Raw genomic sequence first — 17,231 nt, 5'->3', positions numbered from 1 at the left:
GCCGGGCTGGGCCTCGAGAAGGAGACCGCAGGACCTCACCAGCAAGGCATCCTGTCCTCTTTGTGTCCTGAGATGCCTTCTCACTAAGCCTCTTTCCAGACCTTTGGTCCTGGGGATCTGCAGTGAGCAGAGAGGCAGCTCCTTGCAGGTGAAACCCAGCACCGGCCTGCAAGGCCAAGCCTCCCCATGCCAACACGGCTAATTTCCTCTTTCACTACCTCACTCCCTAGTGGAAAAAACAAGAAAACAAAATTCCCCTGAGCAATCTGAAACCCTATGACCCCCTGGCCAAGTGGCAGATCCAGCTCCACCTTGATCCCCTCCACTTTCCTCTGGCTCACCTATACTTAAGCGCAGAGGCCAGCCTCGAGGTTATTTATAACTGTGTCAGAGGAGGAGGAGGCAGGAAATAGGAAATTATGCAGGAGGGGGCGAGGAGTAGCTGCAGGGGCCAAGTGACCCCGCTGGCTGGCTTGAAATCCACTACCTGCCTGGCCCGTGGCTTCAGAGCCCCATGACAGGGAATTCTTACCCAGACTGGATTCCTCCTGGTCTCTGAGCCCTACCTGCGACTCTCTTGCCAGTCACTTCCCCTTCTCCAGATCCAGGTGGAAGCAGTTTTATCCTGAGACTTTCCCCCTAGGCCGGCCACAGTGACATCAGCTTTTCTGACTGCAGTTAATGGTGCAAGAGCTGGAGGCCAAGCAGGAGGCCCAGCGCTGGAGGGGAGACAAACACCCAGCCCTTGGAGCAAATGGGGTGGCGGCAAACACACGGCCTTTTAAGTCCAACAGCCCTATCCTTCTGTTTCCTTTCCTCCTTTAAATACTCTGAAAGCGAGAGTCTGAATGGTGACTACTTGAGAACCCAAGACTTCTCCTTAACTTCATCCAGAGGACTCAAAGGGAAGGCCACTCAACCAGAATCACACAGCAGAAGGAGCAGAGCCAGGCCTGGGGTCCCATTTTCTGGAGGCACTGGCCCCTTTTTCTACACTACCATGCTGCCCCCAGCCCCTGGGCTAACTAAGACTCCCCCATTCTAAATGTGAGTGCCCCTGATGGACCGCATAGGCTGGATGTGCCCGTCCTTGCTTTGCCCAGCAGAGCCATGTCCATAAAGATGGCATCCCACGTCAAATCCTGTAGACTGCTGCAAAATATCCATCAGCCAATTTCTTCACCAAAACGCTCTGAGCAGCCACTGAACTGGCAGTGCCATTAATTTTCAGACAATTTCAGACTAAGTTAGGTTACCTTTTTGGGGGGATTTTGTTGCTGTTTAGTTTCAACACCATTATTGACTCAGTGATACTCTAGGGCAAGTGTTCTCATGATCCAAGATAGCTTTTAGGAGAATTTCTGAACCTCTTGAAATTTGTATGCATAGCTTTAATCAGAATCCCAAAGGTGCTCCTATCGGTAAAATGATTAGGTAGGACGGTGATGTAAGAGAAGTATAGAACAGAGGGGGGAGAGATCTGGCCCAGACGACCAGGGGACCAGGGTGGGGTTGCACCGGTATGTCCCCTACTGTTCATTACCTGCTCCCAGGGTGCCTGCCTGATGGACCTTCAATCAGAAACATCTCACCTTCACACTCACCACACTGTCCTTCAATCATGTCCTTAACGGTATAAACAAGATCCTAGGATTTAAAAATCTGATGTGTGCCCAGAACTGAGCCAAGCAAGATTATAAAACAAGTCATGAGCACAGGAAGGAACTTTAAATCTGGCAAATGTGTGACCTTGAAGGTCAGCCTTCCCTTCCTCCTTTTTCTTCTGGTCCCTACAAAGCACCCACTGGCACCACTACAGCCATTTCTGTTTGGCAACCCTAGGAGAGCAGCTTCCCTGTGTAATGCAGATGATACTTCCTAATTTCTTCTCCCCTACTCAGCAATCACAATGGCAGGCAAGTGGGCAAAAGGGGTTTTCAGAATCCTCATCTGGGCAGTGTCTCACCAACTGCATTTGTAGGTGCTTCTTGGGAAAATTAGTTCCTTGTCTAGATATGTTCAGAGAACACTGGATTAAACAGAGCTAAACAGGTCACCATGCAGCAGGACTTCTCAGAGCTTTTACTATGCTAATAGCCACATGTCTCTCCAAGAGGGGAATACAATAAACAGCTCTCCCAAATAACATTTTTTTTTTTTTTTGAGATAGAGTCTTGCTCTGTCACCCTGGCTGGAGTGCAGTGGTACAATCATGGCTCACTGCAGCCTCAACCGCGTGGACTCAAGTGATTCTCCCACCTAAGCCTCAAGAGTAACTGGGACTACAGGCCCAACCACCTTTTCTTTTTTTTTTTTTTTTTTAAATTAGTAGAGACAGAGAATCTTACTATGTGACCCAGGCTGGTCTTCAATTCCTGGGCTCAAGCGATCCTCTCGCCTCAGCCTCCCAAGGTGGGGTTATATGCGTGAGCCGCTGTGCCCGGCTCCAAAGAACATTTCTTAAGACTGGTGGTGCAAGGATCACACCTTGAGAAACACTGATTTAGGCCTTCCCACAGTACAAAGAAATGTTGCCTGCCCCATCCTTACAGCACACCTGATGACTTACAAGAGGTGCTGCTGAATTCCTGCCAGGGAAGCGACCTTAATTCTTCTCAGCAAGACAAGGAGGCAGCCTTCAGGAAGGACCCGGGAGCTTGGTACTAGAGGATGATCCAAGTCTGATGGCAAATTTAGAGTGCTCCAGGGAACACTGAAGTCTTGATGATAGGGCAAAAGGGAGTGATTCCGTCTTTCTAACCTGGCAGGATAGCAGGTAACAAGACAGAAATAAGGAAAAAGCAAGCTGAACTTGTCTTTCCCTGACATTTGAACTGCCTGCTGTTCTCCTCGCCAAAAATAAAAAAGCTGGTCTCAAGACAACAAAAGTAGAGAAGTAAAGGTAACAGAGGTCTCCAGCCTGCAGGAAGACTCATATAACCTCAGTCCAAAGTTCTTTTTATACAAAGCACAGATTTTTACTGGCTAACTGCTCACCCAATGACCCATTTTCAGTATTTGTTCATTCCTGTATTTCACCCATGTTTATCGAGCACCTACTGAGTGTGTGGCCCGTAGTCAGGAATGCCCATCAATTTCCAGGCAGCAAGGCTATTCTTAGTTTTCTGATGTCTATTTATAGAGTGTTAATCCTCTGGCCTCCCCCCCACCCCCGCCCCTGCAATTAGACACATACCACTTTCCAACCTGGTACACTGACCTCGCCCAACTGGGAAGGCGGAATGGACAAGTGTTCTTCCCACCCTGCTTAACTTGGCCAAGAATCTGGCTTCATGGGTTAGGGCAGCCTGGGAACCAGCCAAGCCAGAGGAGACGAGCCTGCTTTGCCTGGGCCCTTCAATCAGTGCTGGGGTCAAAAACCTCCCTGTTCTGTTCCTTACTAGTGGCACAGTAAGGCAGAAAGTGTTGAGACTCAAGAGCAGAAAAATCCAGGCTGTCTAGTGGGGCGGTGAAGACCACAGACCACAGAACAGACACACCTGCTCAAATACTAGCTCTGCCATCATGCAGTGGGGTGACCGTGGGCAGAATTGGTGAGATTGCTCGGACTCTGGAGTCAGGAGGTCCGGCTCAAATCTGGCTTCACTATGTAGGTACATACTAGGTAAGTTACCTAGTCTCTCTCAGCTTCAGTATTTTCATCTGCAAAGTGGAGTGAGGAGGACAAGGATGATAACACTAATAATTTCTGACATGTATGTTTATAGTAAAGAATAGAATTTATTACATGTATATATGTATATAAAGATCTTAAAATAGCTGTCAATAAATAGTAGCTGCTTTCATATTTAATTCCTCTTAAGTCCCAATTTTTTTCATCTGCAAAGTAGAAATAGGAGTGCCTACCTCAATGAGTGGTTATGAGAGTTTAAAGGAGATAATGCTTGAAAAGGTCTTGGCATATAAAAACAAATCAATAAATGTTAAAATATTATCAAATGGTTATTATTTTTGTTCCAGTTCCATCTCTATCTCTTAAACCAAGCTGCTGTACCTCTTTGGACCTCAGTTTCCCCATCTGTCAAGTGAGAGACCTGGATCAGATGGTTTCTCCAGTGTCACCGCACATGGGTTCCCTGCACTGGGACCCACAAGGCCTAGAAGTTACTTGCAGCAAAGCTGTCAGTAGCCTCTGAGCCTTGGTCAGCCCAAAAGTACCTCCAACAGCCCCATATCCCTGTGCACAGTTCATGAAACTAGAAATGGGGAGGGGAAGATGCCTTGCCTTTGCAAATGTTATCTTGACCTGTGCTGTAGTATTAACATGGTGGCCACTAACCACAGGTAGCTGAAACGCAACTAGTCCAAACTGAGATATGCTATGAGTGTAAAATACATAATGGATGTCAAAAACTTAATTTTAAAAATATTAAGATCTTATTAATAAGTGTAAAATTGATTAGATATTGAAATGGTCATATTTTATACATATTGGGTTTAGTATTAAAATTAATTTCACTTTTTCCTCGTTTTTTTAAACATGACTGTGGGAAAATTCAAAATTGCATACATGGCTCACGTGTAGCCACAATCCTGTTTCTCCTGGGCAATATCGATCTAGTTTTTTTCCAGAAAGGTCTCCCCGCTTGTGAGCCACCCAGTAAGAAACTCTTCTCAGAGGGATACCAGAAGGAATTCGAACTATTTGTAATTAACTTTTTGAAACAAAATAAAATCCAGATGTTAACTATCCAGGTGGAGCATTCTATTTTAGCAGCCTCCAGGAATCTCCTCTGGCTTAAAGGAGCCCTGAATAAATAAGATCTATCCAGCTGCCAAAGCACCCCATGATGTTACCATATTTATCAGCACCTGAAGTTCTAAATCTCCACTCTGGTCAAGCCATCTCTTGTCTTTCTCCGTTAGAAAAAGATGGGCAGTGGTTTCTGTTTTATTTTCCAAGGTACTTGCCACTGTTTAATACGGTAGCTTAGCAGTTAGGAATGGCTTTTTCTCATCAAGCTCAGCTCCCAATGTTTCAAACCAATCTTTCTTTCTTTCTGTCTTTCTCTCTTTCTTTCTTTTTCTTTCTTTCTTTCTGTCTCTCTCTCTCTCCTTCCTTCCTTCCCTCTCTCCCTCTCTCCCTCCCTCCCTCCCTCCCTCTTTCTTTCTTTCCTTCTTTCTTTCTTTCTTTTTTTCTTTCTTTCTTTCCTTTCTTTCTTTCTTTTCTTTCTTTCTTTCTCTTTCTCTCTCTCTCTCTCTCTCTCTCTCTCACACACACACACACACACACACACGAGTATTGCCTGGAAAGGCTGGAATGCTGTCTTTCTCAAATGTTCTCATTCATTCATGATACTTTCATTGAATGCCTACTAACATCAGGCAATGAGCTGGTGAGCAAGACTTGGCTCCCATCTAAGGGGAGGCAGTAATACCACGTAGTAATAATATGATGGCTGACATTTATCAGGTCCTTACTACATGCCAGGCAATGAGCCAGGCCTTTTATTTCCATTGTGTCTGTGAATTCTCCCACAACCTATGAGGTTAAGAGCACTATTATTGCATAGTCCATTTTACAGATAGGAAAAATGAGACCAGGGAATTAACTTGTCCAGGGACAGGCAACTAGCCATGAACGAGGCCAAGGTTTGAGCCAAGTGGTCTAACTCCAGAACCTGTGCTCCAGCTCAGAAAGTGTGGGAAATGCAGGACACATTTTGCCATAAAAAAATCGGGTGTTACTCACTCAGAGATCTGAGAATTGAAAGGAGATTCTAGAAATAAAATGGATTCCAGATCACAAAACTGGTGACCCACAAGGCTGAATCTGGCCCATGGACGTGTTTTGTTTGGTCCACCTGTGTGTGTGTGTGTGTGTGTGTGTGTGTCTTTTCAGAAGATGTTACATTAAAAATTTGGATTTCTTGCTTGTCCTAAGAGACTGGAAATCTGGCATCACTAGACTCACATCCTGATAGTTTGGAGCTGGACAGCAGCTGTCCCCTCCAGAAGGGACCTGGACTGTACGGTTCACCACAGTTACTGCCACTCTCTATTGTCTCCCCAACTCCAAAGCCAAAGCTCAGATGCTGTTTATCATCACACTTGCCCACTGTTTTATTGCTTGTCTTATAATAAAGAAATCATTTTTAGTACCTGTTTAGCTCTCCAAAATGGAAACCAAGAGAATGGGGAACCATAAACATATTTGGTAGGAGTGAGTAATATTCCAATATGTCTGATACTCAAATATCCAGCTTCTGTGCCTGGTCCCTGTAGGCACTGGGTTTGTGACATGGCATGGATGGCAAGTGAGGAAATCCAGGCCAAAAGAGAATCAGCCAAAGAAGGAACTGGAACCGACACCCACCTTCCCACCTCAAGTATAAGCTTTTTATCCACTGCACTCATTTGTTCAGAACTGCGCCCTGGAGACCAACCTGGATTCTGAGATTCTTGGATCTCTCAGTCCTTGCAGTGGTGAAGTTTGACCTTCCAAACTTCCTCAGGATCTTTGGAGCTTTCTGTCCTGTCACTGGGGTTTCTCCCTGTCAGGGGAGCAGATAGTGACTGCCCAATGGGGCACACGTTTGATCTGAGTCTTCCAAATACCCTCCTCATTCACTTAAACAAAGGTTCCATCAGATCACACATGTGTTCATCTGAGCCAGACTTCCACGAGAGAAGTCCTCTCAGCAACAGAAAATGTTTGAGCTGAGCCATGAACCACATTTTCCAGAGTGAGGCACTGCTCAGGTAGGCTGTGGATAAGGAAAGCCTTATTTTGATGAGTATTGAGTCTTAATCCCATTTCTTGTCTATCAGCTTCTTCAGTGGTGTTAATGAGGTTCAATTTTTACCAAGCCCTCCCGCAATCAGTGACAGGCCCTGAAGTGACCTTGAGTCTTAATTCTAGCCATCGACTAAGTCTGCAAGGTTGCTGTCTGTTTGGCAAATCAGCCCTGCTCCAACAGAAGTTTGGTGGTCAAATATGTCATCTGATAAGGTATCTCAGCTCATTAGAGGTTTTGTTCAGAGCCCGCATCCACTTTTGCAACCACAGAAATCCTGGCTCTTATCTTAATAGACCATATTTCTAACAAAGTTACCTACTAAAGGGTGTGGTCGACAGATTTAGGTGCTGAGTTATTCAGCTAAAGTAAAGACCCCTTTCCAAGGGAACTTAGAGCCAGAAAAACTTGACCATAGTAGGCATTCAGTGAAATACACACCACATAGAGCCAATATCCTGCTGTTTTACAGATAAGAGACCAAACCCAGGGAGGTCAGTATCACCAAGGGGACTCCAGAGTCAGATGATGAACTAGGACTAGACCTTAGGCCTCCTAACTCCAGCCAGTGCTCCTCCTCCATGCCGCACTGCACCTCCCAGCCCTGGCAGTGGATAGGGGAGCGGTTGCTGACTCTTCAGCCAAGTTCATTGTCACCAATCCATTTCTAGGGCCCTCTCTTTGGCTACCCTAGTGACTTCTACCTCTGCTTATCAATGGGAGCTGTCTAAAGAGGGAAGGGCAGCACCAGATCCTTGACAAGTGTTGGGCTTGCCCTCAGAAGACATGGGTTCCAATCCCATTCCGTGTATTGGCTATATGGCTAAGCCACAGAACCCCGCCATTCTCAATACTGACATCCACTAACTGGGAACTATGACCGACCCCCCAATACCATCCTGCTTTCCTCGTTGCGAAGTTGTCATCAAATGAGATCAAATGGACTTAAGACTCTAAAATGTGAAGAGTTGTGAAAATAGAGTAGGAACTTTGTTGTTTCTTTCTCTGCCCTGTGGGAAGCACTGTGACAAAATGGAACACATTAGATTTGGAGGTGGGGGGATCAAACCATGATTTTGAATTGAAACTCAGCTCTCTCCATATGACCCTGGAAAGCATCACATCACACCACAGAGCGCCATTTTCCTCACCAAAAGTGAAGTGAGAATATCAGCTCTGCTCTATAACAACACTACTACTAAAAGCTCATGCTTATTCTTATTGAGCTATTCTGTGCCAAGAATCAGTCTCTTGTATAGACTAAGGGCTACAACTTTTTAGACTTGGGAAGATTCTACCCATTTTGCGACCTCTCCACATGAGTCTTTGGCTCCCCACTTTTGGGGCCCCCCTCAGTCTGCTTATCTTTGATTTTCTTCCTCTCCAGATATGCCTTCCCTGCTGCCCCCAAATTTTCTTACCGTGTAGTCAGTTCTGGGATCCTAACATAACCAAGCCTTACCTCCTAACCCAGTGCCCTTTCAACTGTCTCAGTGGTTCCCAGCCTTTTCAACACTAAGGAATATTTAGTGCTAAACATTCCATGAAGTATTTCACTTAATTGCCAATGAAGTTACCACGTGGTACATAATATATTTTCCCCCATTTTAGAGATGAGGAAACTGAGGCAAAGAACCTGCCCAAGCTTGGGAGTAGCAGAGCTCACAAGAGCTATCATGTTTCCAAATCGAAAAGGCAGGGAGCTTATTCATGGTGATAAAGTCCAAGTCAAAAGGGAGCCCTTCCTAAATACATGAGATGCAAACACCTTAGTCAAACACCTCAAGTCACGAAACCCAGTCTTCATGAAATCTGACCCTGGTTGCGAAACTCACCGTCCCCACATCCTAATCCAGGCATTGCAGGAGCCCTGAAGTTTCTGAATGAAACAGCTCTTCTCTGCAGGCAGCCGGGCGGCCCTGTGCCTGACACCCTCATGGGCAGAGGCAGAGGGGATAATTACCATGTAGTATTTAAGATCTCTAGTTCCGGAATGGCTCTTGGAGGCCTGGTCAGCTCAGGACTTCCCCTCTCCACTCCCCAGTACCCACCCCCCGCCCAATCATCTAGGGCTCTGTTTTTCCACTAACTGAACTTTACCTTGGGCTCTCTGAGGCCAGATCGTACAGCTTTCCTTCCCTTCCCCACCCCCACAAAAAGCCAGGTGGCTGCAGGCTTGGAAACACTTATAGTTTCTTGTCTCCAAGCCGTGAATGCCACCATTAGGTGATCGGATTTACATGAACATAAATCAGACTTGAGTGTTGGGTAGTGTGGACTGTCCCTTCTGTGACAGCAAAGCCATCCTAGCCACACAGATGGCCTCTAAATGGGTCAGGAAAGGTTCTCTGGGGCCCCTCTGAAACTACAAACACTAATTTTTTAACAGCTGAACAAAAAGACCTCTTAGTTCCACTGCAGCCCAGATAGACACCTGTGGGCCTCCTGTCAAACAGTATTTAGTAAGTCCCTTTAGCTAGAATCAATACTTTGTATACCCCTGGATGCCAGACATGAACATAGGAAAATATCTGAACCCATGTCACCTCCTCTGAAAGGATAGGGACCTCAACTAGGACACATCAGTTACCTGCTGTCTATCCCAGGCATGGTGGCAGCACTGTGGGTAACAGGGAGAAGTGACAATGGCAGTAAATGCATGGGACCTGCCCACAGGGAGAAGAGATGCTAAGCTGGCATGAAACTAAAGATTCTCAGGAGGGGCAAAGGACAGCGATATACCAAAGAAGCCAGGAGCTATTTTAGGCATAGCAGTAAGCCAACCCAAATCCGACAATGCAATCACCCAGGAACCCATGAGAAAACTTCCCAGGCTTATGAAAACACCAACCGTCCTTGCTTTGGGCTATAATTAATTAGTATATTAGCTGATTGTGTCAGAATAATGACTGGCTAGTATCAGCAGTTCTAGTTATATTTTAATTTGTTTTTTAATGGAAAGTTAATCAACACTCAACACATGAAATTGTGACGGATAACTGTTCCAAACACAGAACTTATTGAAGGGAAAAATTAATTTTAAAAAATTCCATAGTGTTGAAAAGTCTGGGAACCACTGAGAGAGTTGAAAGGGCACTGGGTTAGGAGATAAGGCTTGGTTATGTTAGGATCCCAGACTGACTATACAGTAATAAAATTTGGGGGCAGCAGGGAAGGCATGTCTGGAGAGGAAGAAAACCAAAGATAAGCAGACTGAGGGGGACCCCAACAGTGGGGAGCCAGAGACTCATGTGGAGAGGTCGCAAAATGGGTAGAATCTTCCCAAGTCTAAAAAGTTGTAGCCCTTGGTCTATACGAGAGACTGATTGGAAACACAGGTTTTGGAGATAGGCTAAGCAAGTATAGGTTGCAAGTGGTGTGAGCTTGGGCAAGCCATTTGGCTTCCCTAGCCTGAGACAGCTCATCAGGCAGCTGGGATGACTGATAGGCAAGTAAGGAGCTTGGTACAGTGCCTGGCACATAGTAAGGGCACCACACTTACTATGAAAATTACAGTATTATGTGTGTGATCTCCTGCAGGGTTGGCATTTAGAAATCTCCACTTTCTTCTCTGGGAGGGTGCTAGGGTATCATGTCCACCAGAAGACAGGACTAGACTTATCAAGTAATGCAGAGAGCATAGTGGGTGCTTCCCCTCTAAAGTGGGTTAGGTGCATCCCTCTGGGTGGCATGCAGCCCTAAGTTCTTTCTCCCAGCCCAGGAATAAGTTCCTCTGGGAGTTTCCCATGCAGCTTTGGAGAATTTGGGTTTTACTAGAGATGGCGTTTTTCAGCATGCTTAAAATATGGGCAAGGTTTATGACTGTTCGTCTGTACCAATGCCAAGGAGTGATCAGGGAAAGGAACCAAAGGAGACCTAGAGAATGAGAAGTTAATGAGGACTGTTCAAAACCGAGGGGGTGTCATGGGCCAAGAGCCAGAGAGACCGAGTATGAACAGCTGGAGCAGGACAGACCAGTGATGAGACTATGAGGATGAGGTAGGCAGGGTCCACACTGGCCCTTGTAAAAGCCATTTGATGATACTTTATCCTAAGAGTCCACTGAAGAGCTTTCATCAGAACAGGAATTCTTTCCTAAACCAGGCCTTCTAGCTCCCATAATAATGAGAGCCCAGTGTCCTTCTTGGCTGGGGTCCACCCAGCCTCCCTCTCGGCAGTCCATGCTCCTCCTTGTGACCATCCCACTGCTCTCACCCAAGTGCCATCCATAGGCAACAAGAAGGGAGACAGATGAGTGAGTGCCCTTGCTGCCACCATGAGCCTGGCCAGCAGACAGCTTTGAGTCAGAAAGCAAAACCCTGTGTATGTGTGTTCAAAACACAGCCACATATACCTTTGAACCTGAGTCCATGTAAGTCCTCAAAGTCAAACAACTTGGTGTAATAAATGGTCCATTGCTTATTATGAAAGCAAAATAAATACATAAAACTATCTTCAACCGAATTACTCCAGCATGCAACAAGTCAAGGGTCACAGCTTTCCTGGCATTGCAGCCTTCCTCTCCCTATGAAAATACTCCCATTAACTTGATCTTCGTGGCCCTAATTTTGCTCCCTTTCAAAGAGACAAAAAGAAGGGAAAAAAACACTCAGTAAGTCAATAAAAATTATAAATTGTTTTTCTATTTGAGAGAAGCATGGGAGTCTCTTAAGCACAGGGCTCTAACATTCCTCCATCCCCTCATGTTGCATATATGAAAAGAACTATGTTAACACAGCCACTGTGGAGGCCAAATTGGCAGGAACTATTAAAATTGAAAATGCATATTATATAATTATAATAATATAAGAGTATGTAGTAGTGTATATAATATGATATGGTATAATGTGATCTATAGTATACTTGTTAAATATATTTTAGAGCCAGGGTGAAGGGGCTTAAATACAGGCTGTATTCCTTGCTAGCAGTGTAACCTTAAACGAGTTACCTCATTTTTCTAAGCCTCAGTTTCCTCAGCTGTAAAATGGAGATGACAATAGCACACCTCCCTCATAAAACTGAGAGAATTAAATGAGTTAATGTAAGTTAATGACTTAGAATAATGCCTGGCACATAGTAATCACTCTATACTTATTAGCTGTTTAAAATTATAACCTCATGAAATACATAAAAGAAATATATATATTATATATATAAATATATATGTAAATATAATATATAAATATATATATTATACATAATATATAATAATATATATTATACATAATATATAATATATAATATATAAATTATATTATATATAATTTATATATAATATATAAATATAATATATATATTTATATGTAATATATAATATATATTATATGTAATATATATTATATATATTACATGTAATATATAATATATATTACATGTAATATATATAATATATATTATATGTAATATATATTATATATAAATTATATATTTATATATTATATTTATAAATATATATTATATATAAATTATATATAAATTATATATTTATATATTATATTTATAAATATATATTATATATAAATTATATATTTATGTATTATATATATAAATTATATATTTTTATATATATATCCTCCAAACCATCAATCCACAGTAATAAAAGGACTTGGTTTGTCTCACTGTGGCCCAGGGAGAAGTAAAGTTAATAGAGACAAGACATTTCGGGGTTCCAAGACTCTTCCCTTAAAGGTGGGGATGAGTTAGGGGTCCCCAGAGGGAGCTACCCAGTCTGCCAATGTGGTGGGAGGTAAGCCAGGGGGGCAGTCAGGAGACTGGGTCCCAGCTGGAGAAGGTGCTCCTCTGACATATATATTAAGTAGAAAGATCTCTAGTACGCGTTGTTGAATGGGAAACAAGCAGAATACTGTATGTGGTATTATGTGGTATTCCATGATGTTTAATGTTCTACTATTCATGTTTCTAAGGGAAAAACTACTATAAATTTGCTATGGGTACCTATGTATGTAAATGTATAGGAAGAAAAGGATTTGGAGAAGGGGCTAGAGTTAGAAAAAGTAATCAGAAAGGATTTTACTCTTCTCCGATTTTAGATAGAGAGATAGATAGATAGATAGATAGATAGATAGATAGATAGATAGATAGATGATAAATAGAAATGGATATATCATAGATATACAGAGAGATACATACATGGACATAGAATGCATTCATATACTTGCAGCTTTTAAAATATAGATAAAACAGGCCAAGATGGTACAAATTGTTATTCCCCTTGTATAAATAAGAAAACTAAAGCTCAAAAATAGCCCATATGTGCCTAGGCACACACAGCCAACAAGCCCCAGAGGAAGGAGTGGAGCTCAGATCTGCCCTCCCCGTTGCCTTTCCACCACTCCACCCTGCCTCTCAAGGCCACCCAGGAGTTGACTACAACAAAAGGTAGAAGAAGGGGCCTCCTTGTCCATACTGGCTGGAATGGTAAAAGCCAAGTGCGATGGAGAATCGTGTTGTTGTTTTTGTTTTTAATTAATGAACCTGTTGGAATGTGCCATTCAGCAGTGGAGCTGAATGGTTCCTGCTGTTCATGCAAAACAAACAAAAACCCCTCCACCCAAGCTACTTCTGTGGCCACTTTTCTAGCCTTATCTATCCAGGGACTGTGAAAGGGACACAGAACTGTCAGAGGGGCACCTTCTCCAGCTGAGACCCAGTCTCCTGACTCCCCCTGGCTTTCCTCCTACCACACTGGCAGACTGGGTACCTCCCGCTGGGGAGCCCTAACTGATCCCACCTTTAAGGGAAGAGTCTTGAAGCCCTGAAATGTCTTGTCTCTATTAACCTTACTTCTCCTTGGGCCACAGTGAGACAAACCAAGTCCTTTTATTACTGTGGCTTGATGGTTTCAAGGGTCTTTTCCAGATCTAATAGCCAAAGAACATTAGAATTTTCCTCTATGATACACTAGAATAATAATAAGCTCTCCCTCCCTAAAGATGATGTTTAATTAAAACCTCTGGCCATTTTTGCTGTCTTCATATTTTTAAAGAAAACCCAAATGTAGAAGAAAAGCATTCTTCAAATGTTAACCATCCATTCCATCTCCTGGTCGCCTTAGAATGTCATGTGTCAATGAAAGTTGAAAGGTTTTTGAAGCATGGTATAACTGATAATACGTTTTAGCTTTATCATTTAGCAACTGGGTGGCCTTGGACAAGCACAGTCTCTTCAGCCTCAGTGTTTTCCATCTGAAAAATGGGTGCAATACCTACTCTTAAGGTTGCTGTGGGGGGTGGGGGGAGGGGGTGAAAGAGATGGCATTTGGGAAGTGCGTGCAACCAGGAGGGGCCTAAGAGATGTCTCTTCCCTCCTCCAGCTGGATAGCAGCTCTCCTCCTTCCATGGTTCCCAAGACATCCACAGCCTGGGTCCCCCAGACTTGCCCTACCAAGTGCTGGCGCCTCTCCAAAGTCTGATTCTTTCTGTTTTCCTTAAGTTGCAAAGCCCAGTGTTGAGGTGTAATTGTGTGTAAGAGGGAGAGGGGATGGATCTGGTTTCTTTGAAAATGGCTTCTTTGCTAAAACGACAACCTCAGATCTGATACTGAAAGAATCTGCTGGCACTGGCCCCTGTCAGAACAATTTGGAGCTATCCAGGGGCCATCCTCTGGGGCTGGCACCCGGCCCCCCAGCTGAGCCTCATGCTCAAATTCCCAACAGGCTCAGAGGCAGGCCCCGAACACGCTTCATCCTACAGCCCCATTCCTCCCATACAAAGGCGGCAAGAGAGAAGGAGAGAAGGGCTTGGCATTCTCAAGCAAAATTCTCTCTCTCTGCTGCACCCCCCTCAGCCCTGCCAGCCACCTTTGCAGAAGCCACACACGCACACACACACACACACACGCACACACGCACATTTTCAGAAAGCCCTTGGCACAGCCCACCCCTTCCTGAGCTGGACAGAGCTGCCAGGGCAGATTTGCCCGGGCCGAAGCCGCCTTCTTCATCTCCAGCCCCCTCCCATTCCTCTTCTAGAGTCAAGGTTTTGTCAGGAGTTTCAGGGGCAATGACTGGCCAGGGAGGGGGACCACAGACATCCTGCCTGCTGCCAAGTCCCTTTCTTTCCCCCACAGTGTGTCTTATAAGCCGGCATGTAGTTTATTCTTCTCCTAAACACTTCCATAGGGTGCAGGGCCTGGAGTTGCCATAGAAACACCTTTTAACTCCTCCTCCCCCAGAATGCCGTGCCAGGCCCTAGGACTTTGGGGAAAAAAGACAAAAAGAGACACCTGTGGATGAGCAGAGACAGGAGGAAAGGCCATCGGGCAGCCCCCCTGGAGAGGACCAGGCCAGGCCTCCTGTGCCTTCTGCTAGGCCAACACGGCACCAAGCCATGAAGAGAAAACCACCATGATGGTTTTCAAACAGGAAGTTGATGGGCTGACGTGAACACCTTTAGGGGGCTACAAAGTTGACTGGTGGGGTTGTGTGGGTCCCAAGGAATGGGGAGCTCCTTCATATTTGTTTGAGGGAGAGAATAGACAGTTTCAACCCAGACTGGAAACCAGAAAGGCTCTGAGCAATGAAACTTGGGAGCCAAGTACTGGACGCCAGCAGGGTGCTGTGCAAGGCGAGGGAGGTCGGCAGGCAAGCAGCTCACACCCACACCTCCCATTTTAAAAGCATTAGCTCATCCCTGCCACTAGTGCAGCTCACCAAACCCAGGCAGAACAATTTGGGATCCATGCCAGAGCATCGAAGATTTTTTGTTTCTTTTTTTCTTTTTGATTCCACAATCTCCTGGTCTTTGGGTACTTCCTGGTAACTTAGATTTTCTCTGAGAAATTTATGAAGAGGAGCGAGGGAGCTATTTCTTGTATCAATCCAGAGAAATTGTAAGAAACTTTCTGCATTGCTCAGACCCACCGCAGGAAACCTAAGCAGTAAGCAGACGGGAAGGCCCCCATTGGAAGCAGGATCTACTCATGCTTGTTTTCACTTTCTGTGGTCAATTTTTAGGGTAGAAACCCCAAAGCAAAGGGCAAGGGGGAAGAATGGGGACCTACTCCCACTACATACCAAAAAAACGCAAGTGAAGTCACCCAGCCCATTTTCCAGCAGAAAAGGACTTGGGCTGCACCCCTGCACACCCTGATTCCACCTGCCAGCCTCCTGGCCGCATGTGTGTGATCCTGCTGGGCAAAACCAGAACTCAGCTGCAGCAGCAACTCCCCACACTAATCAGGTGGGAATGTTACCAACTGGGATGAGGAGGGAAAGGGTAAGTGGAATGTGGGTGGAGATGGAGGAGGGAGGAAAACCCTCCCCAGTCTTCAGGCTGCCCAAAAGGATCTTTCTAAGCAATCCACAAATCCTGGGCCAGCTGGGTTCCCCCAGGAGAGGGGAGGATGTACCATGCGGGCCCCAGGGAGCCTCTTACAAGGGTGACCTCAGGTCACACAAACACCCTCAGCTGCCAACTGCACTGACATTCTGGTCACCACACCCCCACTCTGACCTCTAGGCTCAGCCCAGCCCACCAGCAGTGCCCCTCCCGGCCCTCACTGCCTCCCCTGCCAAGCTCCTACCTCCTCCCCCTCCTCACCACAACACGCTGGTAGAGTCCCTCACCCAAGACTCAGTGGAAAATTTCCTTCTCCTTTATGACTGTACTTAAAACACACACGCTCCATTCTTCACCTCTGAATCGACACAGGCAGAGGGCGGCAAGGCTGTCCCACCCCACCGCCCAGCCCAGCCCAGCCCAGCCCAGCGCGCACACACACACTCTCCCAGCAGAGCCACTGGACTTGCACGCTTTATGGGCTGGAAAGGAGGAGAGAGATGTTTCCCAGATGCCACTCCACCTTTAGCCATCCAAACACAAGTGTCCCAAACACTCCCAGACAAGCCTCCCAGGATGCTCTCGGGGCCCTCCATACACACTAAGGAGTAGGAGGTCTCTTTACAGGGTCTCTCTACTCAAGACACTAAGTCCAGTCTGGAACTGTCACCTTGATGTGACCCTTGGCAGGTTTGCTCTTTTGGTGACAAATCTGTTTTCCACTACCCATTCTCCCCCTCCCCACACACATTCAAGGGGAAAAAATATAGCCTTCCTGTGAATTTTCACAGCTATGTGGTGAGTGACCCCTCGCACCTTCTGCTGGCTATCAACACTCTCAAACACAGTGCCTCCAGGGCGTGGGTCAATGCCACAGCTTTCTCCTCATTTTCCCCCTTAAATCCACCCAAACTTGGCAGTCCCAGAAGCTCGGTTAGCGCTTGCCTGGGAAGCCTGCAGCTGGGTTGGGTCTCAGTGAAAAGAATGAATTTCATAGGCGCAGGAGATGATGCAGACTCGGAGTACTCCAAGTTTCTCCTGCAACTTTCCGTGCACATGGCGGGCAACTTTTTTTTTTTTTAACTATTCAATTTCCCAGCACTTTAGTTAGCATTCCAAGTTTTGGGAACCCTTTCCCCACCCTTCTCTTCTAGCCCTTCCTCCGTTAGTACTG

The 17,231-nt window shown here is 45.4% G+C and overlaps 2 protein-coding genes across 11 annotated transcripts in view; one reads left to right on the top strand and one right to left on the bottom strand.

Moving 5' to 3' along the window:
• Window positions 1–17,231, top strand: part of SYN3 (synapsin III) — a 546,668-nt gene that overhangs the window by 238,214 nt on the left and 291,223 nt on the right. The window lies entirely within an intron of this gene.
• The window catches only part of TIMP3 (TIMP metallopeptidase inhibitor 3), a 61,639-nt gene that overhangs the window by 43,678 nt on the left and 730 nt on the right, over window positions 1–17,231 (bottom strand). The gene's annotated exons all lie outside the window — the stretch shown is intronic.

This window comes from Pan troglodytes, chromosome 23, assembly GCF_028858775.2.
Source record: "Pan troglodytes isolate AG18354 chromosome 23, NHGRI_mPanTro3-v2.0_pri, whole genome shotgun sequence".
NCBI classification, from domain to species: Eukaryota; Metazoa; Chordata; class Mammalia; order Primates; family Hominidae; genus Pan; species Pan troglodytes.
Note: the sequence above shows the minus strand (reverse complement) of the source record. Positions and strands in the feature narration are given on the sequence as shown.